Raw genomic sequence first — 18,419 nt, forward strand, 5'->3', positions numbered from 1 at the left:
GCAGGGATATGCCCCCCCTCCCCCACAACACCCCTAGATTAAAGGTCCAGTTTTGAAGCCGTTTTTTTACTACAACTACTAATATTGCTTAAAATAATAATAATTTTGAGAAGTAAAATGTTTAGAGAGAATTTAAATGTTAGAAAAATGTTAGAATTTAATAGTTACATTTATAAACAATGTAGGTTTGAAATTGCAAGTTTTACTGTTACAGTGCTGTCAACAGTTAAATATGAGGTCAAGAAAGAGGTCTTTATTTTACTTTTTATAAAACAAGTATTTATTTTCATTGAAGTCAAGAAAGGGTGACTATAAAGTGAGTTTTGGCAAAACAGGTATCATTGTCATGTTGACGTGGGTTGTTGTCGGCAGCTGGGGAAAGTAACTAATAACGTAACTAGTAATCTAACTTAGTTACTTTTACAATTGAATAATCAGTAAAGTAACTAAGTTACTTTTTCAAGGAGTAATCAGTAATCAGTAATTGGATTACTTTTTCAAAGTAACTGTGGCAACACTGAATGAATTTGAATAAGGACAGTTGTTTTTTTTTTCTCACTAAATGGATGCTGCACTCACTCCAGTTTATTTTCTGGAATAGTCCTAGATTGCATTTCAGAGCTTCTACAATTGAAACATTTTCGTGCGGGTGGTGTTGGGGGGTAATTTTGGGTTACAGCTTTTTTTGTTTTTCACCACTTTCATCCCTGAATATGTGAAATCATGAGTCACTTTTGTGCAGATTAAAGTTACTAACTGGGACTCCTGTCTTGTTTCGAGAAAGAAATGAGAATCGTCCTCCGTTCTGTTCACACAGCTCCAAACGCTGCACAGCTCTATGACAAGTCAAGATAGAACGATAGAATCCAGTCGGAATTAATAACTTCAAAGCGAAACACCGTTTTGTTTATTTTTATTTATGTCCAGAGATCAAGGATACAGTGACCAATTTCATATTTATTTACTTTAAGACTCAAGGAAATACATAGAAAACCTGTAAAGCCTACTTTTAGTACAAAATTCACAAGCGGTATCGATAAGGGAATCGATAAGGAATCGGATCGATAAGCAGAATCGATAATGGCATCGATATTGATAAAATCTTATCAATACCCATCCCTAGTTCAGAGCACACCCCCCCCCCCCCCCCCCCCACCGGCACCACATGTTTATGGATGGGTGGGGGAGCGCAACACATGCGTGATTCACACGCACACCACGTGTCTGCGGAGGGAGCCGACACTCTGGAACCTCATGTGTGCTGCTGTTTTGCAAAGCCACACTCGTGGGGCACTTAGACACTGACTGTTGTTGTGATGATAGTGCGAATGGCCACACATTTTCTAAGTGCCAAATGTGCGGTGTTAGATGTTTGTGTGTCAGCTGGAATTTTGGCACCTGGAATTTGGCAATTCTCAACATTTGAACTTTATTCTCAATATTTGGCTTCAATATCAATATTTCAACTTTATTCTTGAAATTCAAAATAAATTTGAAAGGTTCTTCCTCCCATTATTTTCCTTGATGTGGCCCTAATAGTCGGTTGAAGATGAGCATCAATTGCTGTGCCACTTAAGGAATGAACACAAGCTATATTTACACAAAGCAAAGTCCAACAACTGTGAGAAGACCAGACACAAACACATTTACCAGAAAGTGCATTTCTCCAATCACACTCTCCTGTGGTAATAATGTTATTCCGTCTTAATTTATTTAGCAGGTGTTGAAAAATTCAGTGTGGACTGGAATAAGATAGACATTGTTATTTGTGTTTGTTGGGTCACTAACTGCAGCAGGATCTGTAATGTCAAATGGACTCTCAGGTCTGATGCATTATTAATATTTAATGCATTTTCTGTTCTTCTTTCACATACTGGAACACACTGTGCCTGCACTGTACAGCAGCCCAGAGCTGATTCTGTTCACTTTTAAAGGAAAAGGAAGCTGTACAAGATTTAAATAACTTCTTGTTTCATTTACAGAACACTAAGGGCCCCTTCCCACGTAACACAAAGTTGGGTGAAAGAAGCAGGAACTGGCCAAAAAAAAAAAAAAAAACATGAAAAAAACCCAAAATGGGGAAGCGCGAAACATTCCACCTGCTTATGGGAGGAACACACGGTTGGACACGCATGAACGATACTGCAGCAATGGTTTTGTGCACGCTTGTGCGTGCGCACAAACACATTGTGAGCACCTAGAAAGTGTGACACCACATTGCACTGCTGCTGTGGGGAAAAAACACACACGCACACACCAAAGAAAAAACACCACAATTTCTAATATTTAATCGATTATATCGAGTGAACAATGCAAGTATGAGCTTTCTGTTCCTCTGTATATGTCCCATGGTTATAGACAAAAAGTCATGAATTGACATGAATAAAGCAGTGCACTCTTATCATGTCCACATCTGCCGGTGCCACGTGTCTAGCCGGCTCCGCGTGTCCAGCCAGTGCCATGTGCCCAGTAAGCAGTGCGCCCAAGGACACCGCATCATGTGGCTCATACCTGATGTGGTGGATGTAACGTTCAGATCACCAGCTAACTGTACACATGATGAGACGGTCCTTTTCACATGGCACAGCCTGCCGATGTGTGCACTAATGCGGTCGCTCCTGCCCGTTGCAAAAGCGATATGTGTTTTTATGTATTTCAGTGTGAGGACAGTATGCCCATGCACGTGCCTCAGGGTGGAGTGTTGTCAGGTCATATCCTTCATGATGTGTATGTGTTCTGCAGCTGTGATTTGCACCAAACAGCTGGGCATGTCCGCACAAGCCGCTGCTGTTGAGATCTGTGGACTTGCAAGTCACATCAACTCATAACATGCCACAGCAATGCAATGTGTGGACGGGCTCTCATGACATGCTGATCATTGTTTTATTGTAATTATTTATTCTTCTTTGTTGTAATGTGTTCACCCTGTCAGTCTCAGCTGCAAGAGTGAGTCTGAGCTGGACATGCCACCATATCTGCAGAGCAAAGCAAAGCCATCACACATGAATGAGCTCAGGCCGTTGTCCTCATTGCTTGTTTCTTTTAATTGAACACCTTGTTGTCACTCGCACTCTCGCCTCATCTGACAGTATTGGTGAGCCTTTGCTGACATGATCTGAGTGACATGCCCCCTGGGCTCACTGTCACTCAAACCCCCACGATGCGACTGCGCGTCACGTGGCTGTCCGCTCGATGGCCATGGACTGAGTGGTTTTTATTTGTAACTCTGTAGTGCCAGTATGTGTGCACTGCTGTGTAGTGATCCCACCTCCAGAGGGACATGCAGAATATGACATGTTGGGCGGTTGACAGCTCCAACATGCTGTTAGCTGTGTGCGTGAGCCTGTCACATGCATCAACCCACGGGGACATGCAGCTGCCCGTAGCTGAAATGATCATAATGTCCCATTTTTTTGTAATGGGAGGGAATGTGAAACATGGCATCCATCATGGACATGACAGGCCGTCCAGATATGCACACTGTACTGGAAAGCAATCGCATTGCAGTCTGGCCACTGTTAGAGCATTTCCCACCTCAGCTGCACCTCCACAATGTTGGATTGCGGTTTGGGGAGGAAGACACATGACACACTGGCAGTGTTGCTGGGTGGGGGTGGTGGTGGGGCACACTCACGCCATTTCATTTGTGTGGCGGGGGGGGGGGGGGGGAACTGCATTAATTTTAATTGATGCTCGGGGGGGGGGCTTAGGAAATGTGGGGTCATTCACACATCCAGCTCAAAAATGGTCACCTGCTCTCTACTCTCGCAAATGGCCCCGCCTTTTCTAAGTGCCCCGCGAGTGGTGTTAGAGGTTTGTGGGTGGCACCTGAACTCCAGCTGACTCTGGCTGAGAGTGGGTAGAACGGCCACTCACACGGGATTCCAACGACTTTTGGGCACTGGTGTGAAGGCTGCCTGGATCGCGCCATTCGCCCAGGGTTCGACATGGCCAATGATTTTGTGCAGCTGCTCGGCTGCACACGGCACGATATGTCCGACCTGCGTACGACATGCCGTTCAAATGCTGCAAACATGATCAGATGGCAGTGCAACTTCATCTTGTGGCACGCAAATATAGAGTGCACATGCCGTGCCCGAATGAATTTGGTGACTGCTGTACGAGGCATTCGAGTGCACCTCTGATTTCCGACAAGTGCCATTTGATTTCTCCTTCGTGTGACATTCTGCCTCAATCTTATGTGTGAAGGGGCCCGAAAAGTTACACAGATATCAGTCTCAGAGTAATGAATTCCATTTAATGTCTGTGTCACTGCACATGATCTATATATTCGCATGAATATTATTAATGGGACAGCATTTGCTGACGAAGTCTGAGCAGACATAGAGTTTGGACACAAAAACACAGATGAGTGGGTGAGTTGGTTAGTTCATCTCAGCCAGATTGTGTATAGACAATAACTAAAAACAATAAATAATCTTATAATTCACCAGATAAATACCAAAAGTAACTTTGCTTTTGTTATATGGCTGGGGGGGCCTGGCTGCCGGTTTGTTTCTGTTTCCAGCCATGGTCCCTGGAGGGGGGTGTTTCTCCTGGGCCAGGTGTGTGTGGTCGCCGGGAGGCTTCCCGTGAGGGTGGGGTACTGTTATATGGCTGGGGGGGCCTGGCTGCCGGTTTGTTTCTGTTTTTTGGTTTTCCTCCCAGGTGGCGTGCGTTTGGGACTGAGTGGCTGTGTTGCTGAGGCTGTCAGGACCTCACCCTGATCACCTGCGACTCGTCAGGACTCACAGCTGTGGTGCATCTGGATGGATTGGAACATGTTGGCATTTAAGACTGGAGTGCACAGTGTGTATTTGCCAGAGACTCGACCTTGTGACCAGACGGGTGAGATCGTCATCTCGGGAGCCATCTCATCAACAGCGGATGCTGAGAACGTCCAGGTTTGATGCACAGTCTGTGAAAGAGGAGGGGGTGAGGTCTCACGCTCGTCAGCACACTTCCTGAGGTACGTTAGATTTTGTGACTAACAGTTATACAGTCAGTAAATGTGGTGTCCCTCACACCTTATTGTATTGAGCTGTTTGTTAGTCATGTATCAGCTTCCACTGCAGTGGAGTTTTGTGAACTGGATGTTCCATGCCTGCAGGTTGGGAAGCTGATCAGTAATCAAGCCAGGAAGTGTTTGCTGTTTGTACACCTTTAAGTGTTCTGTGTGTAGAGTGTGGACTCACATAATGGTTCCTTCTTTCACAGACTCGGTTGTTGCGGCCACCTGGGGGGTGTCGGCGGGGTCCTTGGGTCCGAAACAGCTTCTGGCTCCGGACCGTTAGCGCTGCTGGGAGCGCACCACGCCAGGCCGCACCTTTTTGTTATATTATCACTGTTATGTATTAAATTCAGTTAGCCTTTGAACCGTGCTCTGCTTATTTCATACTGGGTCCTTCAAACGCTGGTCGGTTCTCCGAGCTGCGTCCGACTCATAACGGTAGTCTCTGGCCAAACATCATGGACCCAGCGGTAGCAGAGACGGTAACGCGCCGGGAAGGCGGCAGCAGACGTTCAGTGGTTATCCGGATCAGTTGCGGGGCTCTCCGCCCGGAAGGTGCGTGTTTGAGACCCATTACTGGATACTGATTTGTGCTCTCTTGCAGCCGTGTTCCTGTGTTGTGCCTTATCCGTGGGTCGTGGTGGAGTGTGACTGGCGACGGCTTCGCGTCACACTCCGACCGGATAAGAGGTTTAAACGGGAGCTGCAAGAGTGCGTTTGTAATGGGTTCACGCGCACGGCGGAGCTCTGTTAGCACGGGTCGCTGGGCTTCCTGTGTTACAGTCGTAGCCCCGTTTCCCCGGACAAAGGTAACTACTGCGTCTGTTGTATCAGCTCCGGCGTTATTTAGTTGAGCACATTTTGGTTGTGTGTTGCACTCAGCTGCGCACATAAGAGCAGCTCGTTTGTTTTTTCTGTCGCCAAAGGGGTTTTTTCATTTTTTGCACTCTGGTTCCCCCTTGTGGTGACTGAATCACGTTACCGTCAAGCTCTTGAGTAGGAACAGGTGTGTTCCATTTGGTTGAGCTTGACGGTATAACTCACTGATTTGTTTTGTGTTAGTTCATTTTGTGTGGGTGTTTTTTGAGTTGGTTTTTGTGTGGGATTTTATTTTTTTGTTGTCCACTATTTGTCTGGGGTTGTGACCCTGCAGCCTGTCTGACAAAGAACAAAAAAAAACAAAACAAAAACAAGGACCCAAACAACTGTGTGTTGGTCTGTTTGTTTTTTCTTTTATTTCTTTTTGTTTCACATCCCCAGGGTTAGATGGAACGGTCCCCTGGGGGGTGATGGGGTGGTACTTGGGTTGTTTTTTCTCTTTGTTTTTTGTTATGCCCTCTCTTCTCCTCTGACTCCAGCCGGGTGTGCCGTAGTGTCGGCATTGCTGGAGGGGTGCAGTTAGGTTGTGCTGGGCGTTTCCCAGGTAGCCTCTGCACCCGGGAGGGGAGGGGGGGGTTTGGGGTGTCTTTTTGTTTTCCCCCCCCAGTTTCCGCCCTCAGGGTTTGACTGTGGTGTCCTCTGGGGGGGAAAGGGCGTTGGGTCCATCTAGCCGTGGACGGCCGGGGCTGGGTCCATTGGTCATGAGGGGAGGCGTCTCCTGAGGTTGACGAGTGGTCCTCTGGGAGGCGCTGGTAGTCCCCGTGGGTGACGTTGGATCCCAGAGGGACCTCGGCCGTGGTTATTACTCCTGGAGCTGGCGGGTGGCCCTCTGGGGGGTGTTGGTCCCTACGTGTCGTTTGGGGGGAGGAGGGGGGGTATTTTGGCATTTTTGTTTGTGAGCTCAAGTTTGGGTTTTCTTTTCTCCCCTTCCCTGGGTTTGATGGAACGGTCCTCTGGGGGGGGGGAGGGGGGGTATTTTGGCATTTTTGTTTGTGAGCTCAAGTTTGGGTTGTTTTTCTTTTCTCCCCTTCCCGAGGGTTTGATGGAACGGTCCTCTGGGGGGGGGGGGGGGGGGGGGGGGGGGGGTTGTTTAGTATTTTGTTTGTAGGCTTGGGTTTGGGTTGTTTTTCCTTTCTCCCCTTCCCTGGGGTTTGATGGGACGGTCCCCTGGGGAGGGGGGGGTGTTTGGTTGTTTTGTTTTATGACTAAGCACACATGTTTGGATAAAGGCTGAACGCACAGGTGTAAGAACTCCTGGCCACACCTGTGCTAAGAGACTGTCAGAAACAAGGGCAAAGATGCAGCCAGTTCAACCAGTCTGTTGGAGGATGAACGCAGACGCGGTTTCCAGCCATGGTCCCTGGAGGGGGGTGTTTCTCCTGGGCCAGGTGTGTGTGGTCGCCGGAGGCTTCCCGTGAGGGTGGGGTACTGTTATATGGCTGGGGGGGCCTGGCTGCCGGTTTGTTTCTGTTTTTTGGTTTTCCTCCCAGGTGGCGTGCGTTTGGGACTGAGTGGCTGTGTTGCTGAGGCTGTCAGGACCTCACCCTGATCACCTGCGACTCGTCAGGACTCACAGCTGTGGTGCATCTGGATGGATTGGAACATGTTGGCATTTAAGACTGGAGTGCACAGTGTGTATTTGCCAGAGACTCGACCTTGTGACCAGACGGGTGAGATCGTCGTCTCGGGAGCCATCTCATCAACAGCGGATGCTGAGAACGTCCAGGTTTGATGCACAGTCTGTGAAAGAGGAGGGGGTGAGGTCTCACGCTCGTCAGCACACTTCCTGAGGTACGTTAGATTTTGTGACTAACAGTTATACAGTCAGTAAATGTGGTGTCCCTCACACCTTATTGTATTGAGCTGTTTGTTAGTCATGTATCAGCTTCCACTGCAGTGGAGTTTTGTGAACTGGATGTTCCATGCCTGCAGGTTGGGAAGCTGATCAGTAATCAAGCCAGGAAGTGTTTGCTGTTTGTACACCTTTAAGTGTTCTGTGTGTAGAGTGTGGACTCACATAATGGTTCCTTCTTTCACAGACTCGGTTGTTGCGGCCACCTGGGGGGTGTCGGCGGGGTCCTTGGGTCCGAAACAGCTTCTGGCTCCGGACCGTTAGCGCTGCTGGGAGCGCACCACGCCAGGCCGCACCTTTTTGTTATATTATCACTGTTTTGTATTAAATTCAGTTAGCCTTTGAACCGTGCTCTGCTTATTTCATACTGGGTCCTTCAAACGCTGGTCGGTTCTCCGAGCTGCGTCCGACTCATAACAGCTTTGCCTAAGTACTATCCCATATATGTGTCTGCCACCTGCTGGATGGTTAGTGGTAAATTACAAACAGGTGCGGTTCAGATTTACGTCATTTGGCTACCATTTGATGAACATTGTGTCTGTCATATGTTCACTGCTGTGTTCAGCCCATCAGCACCCACTTTTACATAAGCGTCTGCTAACAAGTTATACTAACATCCATGAGAAGAAACATGATGCTTGCCTCTACTGGTGGTTGGCTCTCACTGTGGTATTGTATCACTTCCTGTTCCGGAGCACAGCGGTGTTTTGCTGTATCTGTTAGCTGTTTAATCTGCGCAGTTAGATTGATCTAGTTAACTAGATAACGATTTGTTTCACAGTGTAATCTTGACGTGCCTTAACTAAAGCACTCCCTCTGCTGAATCACCTCTAAATTATTTACACATTATTCACTTTGTGTGTTTTTAGGAATCCGCTAGGTTAGCGCAGCTACTAGCTCTTAGTCGGTTTAGCATGGCGACTTCTCCTGTCTCTCCCGCACTTTTCTGCTCTGGGTGTGAAATGTTTAGTTATTCCTCGGCCTACTTTAGCAGTAATGGTACTTGTAATAAGTGTAGCTTATTTGTAGGTTTGGAGGCCAGGCTGGGCGAATTGGAGACTCGGCTCCGCACCGTGGAAAATTCTACAGCTAGCCAGGCCGCTGTAGTTGGTGCGGACCAAGGTAGCTTAGACGCCGTTAGTTCCCTTCCAGCAGATCCCGAGCAGCTGGGAAAGCAGGCCAACTGGATGACTATGAGGAAGAAGCATACTTCTAAAAAGAAGCCCCGTGTACACCGCCAACCCGTTCACATTTCTAACCGTTTTTCCCCACTCGACGACACACCCGCCGAGGATCAAACTCTGGTTATTGGCGACTCTGTTTTGAGAAATGTGAAGTTAGCGACACCAGCAACCATAGTCAATTGTCTTCCGGGGGCCAGAGCAGGCGACATTGAAGGAAATTTGAAACTGCTGGCTAAGGCAAAGCGTAAATTTGGTAAGATTGTAATTCACGTCGGCAGTAATGACACCCGGTTACGCCAATCGGAGGTCACTAAAATTAACATTGAATCGGTGTGTAACTTTGCAAAAACAATGTCGGACTCTGTAGTTTTCTCTGGGCCCCTCCCCAATCGGACCGGGAGTGACATGTTTAGCCGCATGTTCTCCCTGAATTGCTGGCTGTCTGAGTGGTGTCCAAAAAATGAGGTGGGCTTCATATATAATTGGCAAAGCTTCTGGGGAAAACCTGGTCTTGTTAGGAGAGACGGCATCCATCCCACTTTGGATGGAGCAGCTCTCATTTCTAGAAATCTGGCCAATTTTCTTAAATCTTCCAAACCGTGAATATCCAGGGTTGGGACCAGGAAGCAGAGTTGTAGTCTTACACACCTCTCTGCAGCTTCTCTCCCCCAGCCATCCCCTGATTACCCCATCCCCGTAGAGACGGTGCTCCCAGACCACCAACAACCAGTAAAAATCTATTTAAGCATAAAAATAAAATAAAAAAATAATAATATAGCACCTTCAACTGCACCACAGACTAAAACAGTTAAATGTGGTCTATTAAACATTAGGTCTCTCTCTTCTAAGTCCCTGTTGGTAAATGATATAATAATTGATCAACATATTGATTTATTCTGCCTTACAGAAACCTGGTTACAGCAGGATGAATATGTTAGTTTAAATGAGTTACACTAACTGCCAGAATGCTCGTAGCACGGGCCGAGGCGGATGATTAGCAGCAATCTTCCATTCAAGCTTATTAATTAATCAAAAACCCAACCAGAGCCTTAATTCATTTCAAAGCTTGACTCTTAGTCTTGTCCATCCAAATTGGAAGTCCCAAAAACCAGTTTTATTTGTTATTATCTATCGTCCACCTGGTCGTTACTGTGAGTTTCTCTGTGAATTTTCAGACCTTTTGTCTGACCTAGTGCTTAGCTCAGATAAGATAATTATAGTGGGCGATTTTAACATCCACACAGATGCTGAGAATGACAGCCTCAACACTGCATTTAATCTATTATTAGACTCAATTGGCTTTGCTCAAAATGTAAATGAGTCCACCCACCACTTTAATCATATCTTAGATCTTGTTCTGACTTATGGTATGGAAATTGAAGACTTAACAGTATTCCCTGAAAACTCCCTTCTGTCTGATCATTTCTTAATAACATTTACATTTACTCTGATGGACTACCCTGCAGTGGGGAATAAGTTTCATTACACTAGAAGTCTTTCAGAAAGCGCTGTAACTAGGTTTAAGGATATGATTGTTGTGAAAGTGTAGGAACACGGACCCACAACAGGGGGCGCAATGAACGGACAATGGAGGAAGGTGAATAACAAGGTTTACTATTGTGAAACGAGCACAATAAATACAACAATTACAATTTGGGGTCGAATCCGCTGGTGTCGTGTGGGCAGGCCCGAAGGTAGGAGATGTCCGTCTCAGTCGAACCGGAACCACCCAGATCTCCTCTGCCACCGAACCCTGGAAATACTGGAACCGCCAAGTCCCGAATTCCCAGGTGGCCACTGCCTCCGCTCGTCGGATCCGGTACTGCTGGCGGGAGAGAGCAACAACACACAGGTGTGGATGCGACCGCACCCAGTAACGGAGAGGGGAGAAGCCGCCTCCACCTCTTGTCAATGTACAGCAGGAAGGTGAGTACTTATCCAAGCAATGAAGCTACCAGTAGTCAACAGTCCTGAAAAGGTTTAACAAGTTTAGCTGGTTGTTCAGAATGTAAATGCAGAGAATATTACCTCAGTCTTAGGCGATATCTCGGCACTGAGGTGGAGACGCCGTCCTCCTGATATACCTCTGTGCTGAGTGGAACAGCTGTGTCTGGTGATGGGTGACAGCTGTCACCCAGGCTACTCCCATAAGGCGGCAGCGCCCTCTGGTGCCTGGAGCCCGCACTCCAGGCAGGGCGCCCTCTGGTGGTGGTGGGCCAGCAGTACCTCCTCTTCAGCGGCCCACACAACAATGATTCCTTCTTTATGTTCTCTAATGCCATATACCAACACAGTGCAGAGTAGCTACCTAAACTCTGTAAGTGAGATAGAGTATCTCGTCAATAGTTTTACATCCTCTGAAAAAGTGAGCTTTAAATCAGAAGTGCCTGACTCTGTGGTATACCTCACAAACTCGCAGCTTAAAGCAGATAACCCGTAAGTTGGAGAGGAAATGGCGTCACACTAATTTAGAAGATCTTCACTTAGCCTGGAAAAAGAGTCTGTTGCTCTATAAAAAAGCCCTCCGTAAAGCTAGGACATCTTACTCATCACTAATTGAAGAAAATAAGAACAACCCCAGGTTTCTTTTCAGCACTGTAGCCAGGCTGACAAAGAGTCAGAGCTCTATTGAGCCGAGTATTCCTTTAACTTTAACTAGTAATGACTTCATGACTTTCTTTGCTAATCAAATTTTAACTATTAGAGAAAAAATTACTCATAACTATCCCACAGACGTATCGTTATCTTTGGCTGCTTTCAGTGATGCTGGTATTTGGTTAGACGCTTTCTCTCCGATTGTTCTGTCTGAGTTATTTTCATTAGTTACTTCCTCCAAACCATCAACATGTCTATTAGACCCCATTCCTACCAGGCTGCTCAAGGAGGCCCTACCATTAATTAATGCTTCGATCTTAAATATGATCAATCTATCTTTATTAGTTGGCTATGTACCACAGGCTTTTAAGGTGGCAGTAATTAAACCATTACTTAAAAAGCCATCACTTGACCCAGCTATCTTAGCTAATTATAGGCCAATCTCCAACCTTCCTTTTCTCTCAAAAAGTCTTGAAAGGGTAGTTGTAAAACAGCTAACTGATCATCTGCAGAGGAATGGTCTATTTGAAGAGTTTCAGTCAGGTTTTAGAATTCATCACAGTACAGAAACATCATTAGTGAAGGTTACAAATGATCTTCTTATGGCCTCAGACAGTGGACTCATCTCTGTGCTTGTTCTGTTAGACCTCAGTGCTGCTTTTGATACTGTTGACCATAAAATTTTATTACAGAGATTAGAGCATGCCATAGATATTAAAGGCACTGCGCTGCGGTGGTTTGAATCATATTTATCTAATAGATTACAATTGGTTCATGTAAATGGGTAATCTTCTTCACAGACTAAGGTTAATTATGGAGTTCCACAAGGTTCTGTGCTAGGACCAATGTTATTCACTTTATACATGTTTCCCTTAGGCAGTATTATTAGACGGCATTGCTTAAATTTTCATTGTTACGCAGATGATACCCAGCTTTATCTATCCATGAAGCCAGAGGACACACACCAATTAGCTAAACTGCAGGATTGTCTCGCATATTAAACAAATATGTAGGACTGCTTTTTTGCATTTGCGCAATATCTCTAAAATTAGAAAGGTCTTGTCTCAGAGTGATGCTAAAAAACTAATTCATGCATTTATTTCCTCTAGGCTGGACTACTGTAATTCATTATTATCAGGTTGTCCTAAAAGTTCCCTGAAAAGCCTTCAGATAATTCAAAATGCTGCAGCTAGAGTGCTAGCAGGGACTAGAAGAAGAGAGCATATCTCACCCATTTTGGCCTCTCTTCATTGGCTTCCTGTTAATTCTAGAATAGAATTTAAAATTCTTCTTCTTACTTATAAGGTTTTGAATAATCAAGTCCCATCTTATCTTAGGGACCTCATAGTACCATTTCACCCCAATAGAGCGCTTCGCTCTCAGACTGCAGGCTTACTTGTAGTTCCTAGGGTTTGTAAGAGTAGAATGGGAGGCAGAGCCTTCAGCTTTCAGGCTCCTCTCCTGTGGAACCAGCTCCCAATTCAGATCAGGGAGACAGACACCCTCTCTACTTTTAAGATTACGCTTAAAACTTTCCTTTTTGCTAAAGCTTATAGTTAGGGCTGGATCAGGTGACCCTGAGCCATCCCTTAGTTATGCTGCTATAGACTTAGACTGCTGGGGGCTTCCCATGATGCACTCAGTGTTTCTTTTTATTTTTGCTGTGTATGCATCACTCTACATTTAATCATTAGTGATTGATCTCTGCTCCCCTCCACAGCATGTCTTTTTCCTGGTTCTCTCCCTCAGCCCCAACCAGTCCCAGCAGAAGACTGCCCCTCCCTGAGCCTGGTTCTGCTGGAGGTTTCTTCCTGTTAAAAGGGAGTTTTTCCTTCCTACTGTTGCCAAGTGCTTGCTCACAGGGGGTCGTTTTGACCGTTGGGGTTTTTCCGTAATTATTGTATGGCCTTGCCTTACAATATAAGGCGCCTTGGGGCAACTGTTTGTTGTGATTTGGCGCTATATAAATAAAATTGATTTGATTTGATGCCCACAGTGTGATCAAATGGGACATGAAATATACGACAGAACTGGAAAGCCAAACTGGAATCAAAAGCCTGGATAGAATGCTTGCCTGGGGATGGTTCCAAAAATTTATGTCAGTACTGCAAACTGGCTATCAGGTCAGGTCTGTGAGCATGCAGTGGCGCCACGCGTCATCGCATTCAATCTCGGCATAGAGCTGCCCTGTGCCCTGGAAGGCAACCACCCACGCACGTCAATTCCTACCTCCCAAAAGCAACTATTTGCTGCTGCCGGGTGATACGTGGCCATCCCCTTGGCATTTTCCACTTAACAGGCTACTCAAAAATGATGCACTTGCATGAAAGTTCATGCCCAGAGAAGCATGGCCAAAATGTTGTCCTTGATGTTCCCTCACAATGCAAGAGGTACTTCTCATCTGATCCTCTGTGATTAACCAATAATTAAACACAAACTCTTCCTAACAATACCAAACAGACCTAGTACCAATCATAGTCACCACCTTAGGCCACTGGTTAGTGTTCAGGGCTTACAAGCAAACAGTACAACGTGAAGGACCAGAACCCTAAAGACTTGGACCTTCATTCTCCTGCAAAGATGGCATCATAAACCCCAAGGACCTCCAGACTCCATAAACTGGGCCCAGACATCTGTCAGTCTCCAAGGCTGAGTATCCAGTATCCATGAACGCCATGAACGCCACTGTTGAGATAAGTGAATTTCTCCAAAATTCAGCACTTTCAACACATACTCACACACCTGTGAAATCCTAGATCTTAGCCTTTATCCAGGACCATCGTAAACCCCAACACTCTGACTCCTCACAGACCTAGTAATACTTAAATACCCTCACATTTGTAACACTACAAGTTACATATGATGATTATTTCCCTGATAACACAATAATTGTAGAAGAGACCACAAGTCTTGACAGAATAAAATATAAAGAATTAATGAATTAAGAATTAATGAATGTCAGCATGTCTAGGCCACTAACTATGTCATCTTTATAAGTGGTGAAGCAATTATGAGCTCATTGATCAGCAAAAATAATACAACAATCCACTATATCTGAGCCAACCGAGTGTCACGGATTGCCTGTAACGGGATCTATATTTAGCTTTTTTATATATATATATATATATATATATACACGAGGGCTGTCCGTAAAGTATAGGTCCTTTTTATTTTTTTCAAAAACTATATGGATTTCATTCATATGTTTTTACGTCAGACATGCTTGAACCCTCGTGCGCATGCGTGAGTTTTTCCACGCCTGACGGTGACGTCATTCGCCTGTGAGCACTCCTTGTGGGAGGAGTCGTCCAGCCCCTCGTCGGAATTCCTTTGTCTGAGAAGTTTCTGAGAGACTGGCGCTTTGTTTGATCAAAATTTTTTCTAAACCTGTGAGGCACATCGAAGTGGACATGGTTCGAAAAATTAAGCTGGTCTTCGGTGAAAATTTTAACAGCTGATGAGAGATTTTGAGGTGATTCTGTCGCTTTAAGGACTTTTCACGGTACGAGACGTCGGTCAGCGCTCTCAGGCGGCGTCATGAGCCTGTTTCAAGCTTAAAACCTCCACATTTCAGGCTCTATTGATCCAGGACGTCGTGAGAGAACAGAGAAGTTTCAGAAGAAGTCGGTTTCAGCATTTTATCCGGATATTCCACTGTTAAAGGATATTTTTTTAATGAAAGACGTGCGGGCGGATTGCAGCGTCGGCTCGGAGCCGCTGCTGCAATCCGCCACAGGAAAAACACCTCTGTTGGAAGCCTTGAGGACAAAATGCTGAAACCAACTTCTTCTGATATATATATATATATATATATATATATATATATATATATATATATATATATATATATATATATATATATATATATATATATATATATATGATACGCTAACATCACCAACATCAATCAACATAACAATTTCAGTCTTTGTGTCATCTACATCGTCTGTTGGACCATTGCACCTCTAAATATCACCTCCCCAAAAAACAGAGACATTCTAATAGGAAAATGTGTGTTTTGTGCTAGTTAAAGGTTATGAAGCCAAAGTGGTTACACCTGTCCCCAGTCTCCCCTATTACAACCTCAGATAAAATTAAAAAAAAAAAAAAAAACAGGCTGGTAATGTGAATAAAGCGTTTACAAATGTGCCAAAAGTAGCAAAAAGATGCTAAATTCGATTCATAGAAAGTACGTGTATATCAGGTTACATGACAAAAATAATACTAAAATAATCCGATAAAATGCGCACAAACACTCACCTAAACTCCACCACAGCTTTTTACTCCCGGACAGTGTTAACAGACGTCCTGTTAATGAATTAAACCTCCACGGATCTGCGTGTAATGACGTTTCCTCGCGTTTGGATTTGTGTCATTATTCCGTAAAGTTAATTTTCTGACAAACAAGATCAGCCTGATTTATGGTGGAACAGCGGCAGAATAAGTGCTGAGAGGTAAGACATCAAATAAAAAAAAATGCAAAAAGGTTCAAATAAATGATAATGTAGTTTCTCCTTGAATAAAGACGCACCGATGGACATTTAAAAGCGTCTCTAATCCGCTGAGATCTTTGTAGATCTGGATCGAACACCGGCCACCGGACGCCATGTTGCCACTCCCTCTGAGCCGCGTCCAGACTTAGTTACTGTACATTTGAATATCTCGCCTGTGCAATTGATTACACACGGCAGTTATACTGAATGTCAAACTAAAGACTGTGTAATACCTCTAAGCCACATTTAATCAGGATTCAAATGTCCAACATTGTGTTGAATTATTTTTGCACATATATGCAGAAATTGTAAACAGAAAAAGAAACATGAGGCATTGCCTTGGGGCCTTTTTTAATCACACCACGGTTATTAAATGAAACACAAGTTAAACAGCGTATGTCCAACAGGTTTTTTTTTTTGTTGTTGTTGTTGTTAGATTCCCTTTGTGGTGTAGTTATGGCCAGGATAGATCAAGAAAACACGGGTTCCCAGTACAAAGCCTGGTGTTTGTTGTAACTATTTCATAGATGGACAATTTGGCAGGATTTATCACAAAACTTCACTGAGGGCAGAGGGAGTACCCACAGTGTCTACAAAAATCTGTGCAAAATAAAATACAATTTTGAACTTGTAGGACACACGCAATGGGCTGTTTAGACACAAATTCACCATGTCAGATCACGACCTGTAGTTGCAATATGTGTACCGGCTTCTTCTTCCTTGTCTTTCGGCTGTTCCCGTTAGGGGTCGCCACAGCAGATCAATCGTTTCCATCTCACCCTGTCCTCTGTATCTTCCTCTGTCACACCAACCACCTGCATGTCCTCTCTCAGCACATCCATGAACCTCCTCTTTGGTCTCCCTCTTCTCCTCCTGCCTGGTGGCTCCACCCTCAGCATCCTTCTCCCTATATACCCTGGGTACCTCCTCTGCACATGTCCAAACCATCTCAATCTCGCCTCTCTGACTTTGTCTCCAAACCGTCCCACCTGAGCTGTCCCTCTGATATGTTCATTCCTAATCTTGTCCATTCTTGTCACTCCCAAAGAGAATCTCAACATCTTCAGCTCTGCCACCTCCAGCTCTGCCTCCTGTCTTTTTGTTAGTGCCACTGTCTCTAAACCATACAACATAGCTGGTCTCACTACTGTTTTGTAAACTTTCCCCTTCACTCTTGCTGATATTCTTCAGTCACAAATCACTCCTGCCACCTTTCTCCACCCACTCCACCCTGCCTGCACTCTCTTCTTCACCTCTCTACCACACTCTCCATTACTTTGAACAGTTGACCCCAAATATTTAAACTCATCTACTTTCACCACTTCTACTCCTTGTAACTGCACTATTCCACTGGGCTCCCTCTCATTCACACACATGTACTCAGTCTTGCTTCTACTGACTTTCATTCCCCTTCTCTCCAAAGCATATCTCCACTTCTCCAGACTAGACTCAACTTGCTCTCTACTCTCACTACAGATCACGTCATCTGCAAACATCATAGTCCATGGGGACTCCTGTCTGATCTCATCTGTCAACCTGTCCATCACCACTGCAAACAAGAAAGGACTCAGAGCTGATCCTTGGTGTAATCCCACCTCCACCTTGAATGAGTCTGTCATTCCGACTGCGCATCTCACCGCTGTCACACTATTCTTGTACATGTCCTGCACTACCCTAACATACTTCTCTGCCACTCCAGACTTCCTCATACAATGCCACAACTCTTCTCTTGGCACCCTATCATAAGCTTTTTCTAAGTCCACAAACACACAATGTAACTCTTTCTGTCCTTCTCTGTACTTTTCCAACAATATTCTCAGAGCAAACATTGCATCTGTAGTGCTCTTTCTCGGCATGAAACCATATTGCTGCTCACGGATCTTCACCTGTTTTCTAAGCCTAGCTTCTACTACTCTTTCCCATAACTTCATGCTGTGGCTGATCAGCTTTATGCCTCTGTAGTTACTGCAGCTCTGCACATCACCCTTGTTCTTGAAAATAGGAACCAGCACACTTCCTCTCCACTCCTCAGGCATCCTCTCACTTTCCAAGATTTTATTAAACAATCTGGTTAGAAACTCTACTGCCATCTCTCCTAGACATTTCCATGCCTCCATTGGAATGTCATCTGGACCAACTGCCTTTCCACTCTTCATCCTCTTCATAGCAGCCCTCACTTATTCCTTGCTAATCTCTTTTACTTCCTGATTTACTCTCACCACATCATCCAGCCTTTTCTCTCGCTCATTTTCTTTATTCATCAACTCTTCAAAATATTCCCTCCAACTTCTCAGCACACACTCCTCACTTGTCAGCACATTACCATGTGCATCTTTTACCACCCTAACCTGCTGCACATCCTTTTCAGCTCTGTCCCTTTGTCTGGCCAATCGGTACAAGTCCTT

At 45.0% G+C, this 18,419-nt stretch overlaps 1 protein-coding gene across 2 annotated transcripts in view; it reads right to left on the reverse strand.

The window, feature by feature from the left end:
* gdpd5a (glycerophosphodiester phosphodiesterase domain containing 5a) overlaps positions 1-16,136 on the reverse strand; it is a 94,388-nt gene extending 78,252 nt beyond the window's left edge. For both annotated transcript variants that reach the window (XM_034178947.1, XM_034178946.1), the window contains exon 1: positions 15,782-16,136. The gene's annotated coding sequence lies outside the window, so the exon portion shown is untranslated. The remainder of the gene's footprint in view (positions 1-15,781) is intronic.
* Between the last annotated feature and the right edge of the window lie 2,283 nt (positions 16,137-18,419).

The sequence above is a fragment of the Thalassophryne amazonica genome, chromosome 9 (genome assembly GCF_902500255.1).
Source record: "Thalassophryne amazonica chromosome 9, fThaAma1.1, whole genome shotgun sequence".
Taxonomy (NCBI): Eukaryota; Metazoa; Chordata; class Actinopteri; order Batrachoidiformes; family Batrachoididae; genus Thalassophryne; species Thalassophryne amazonica.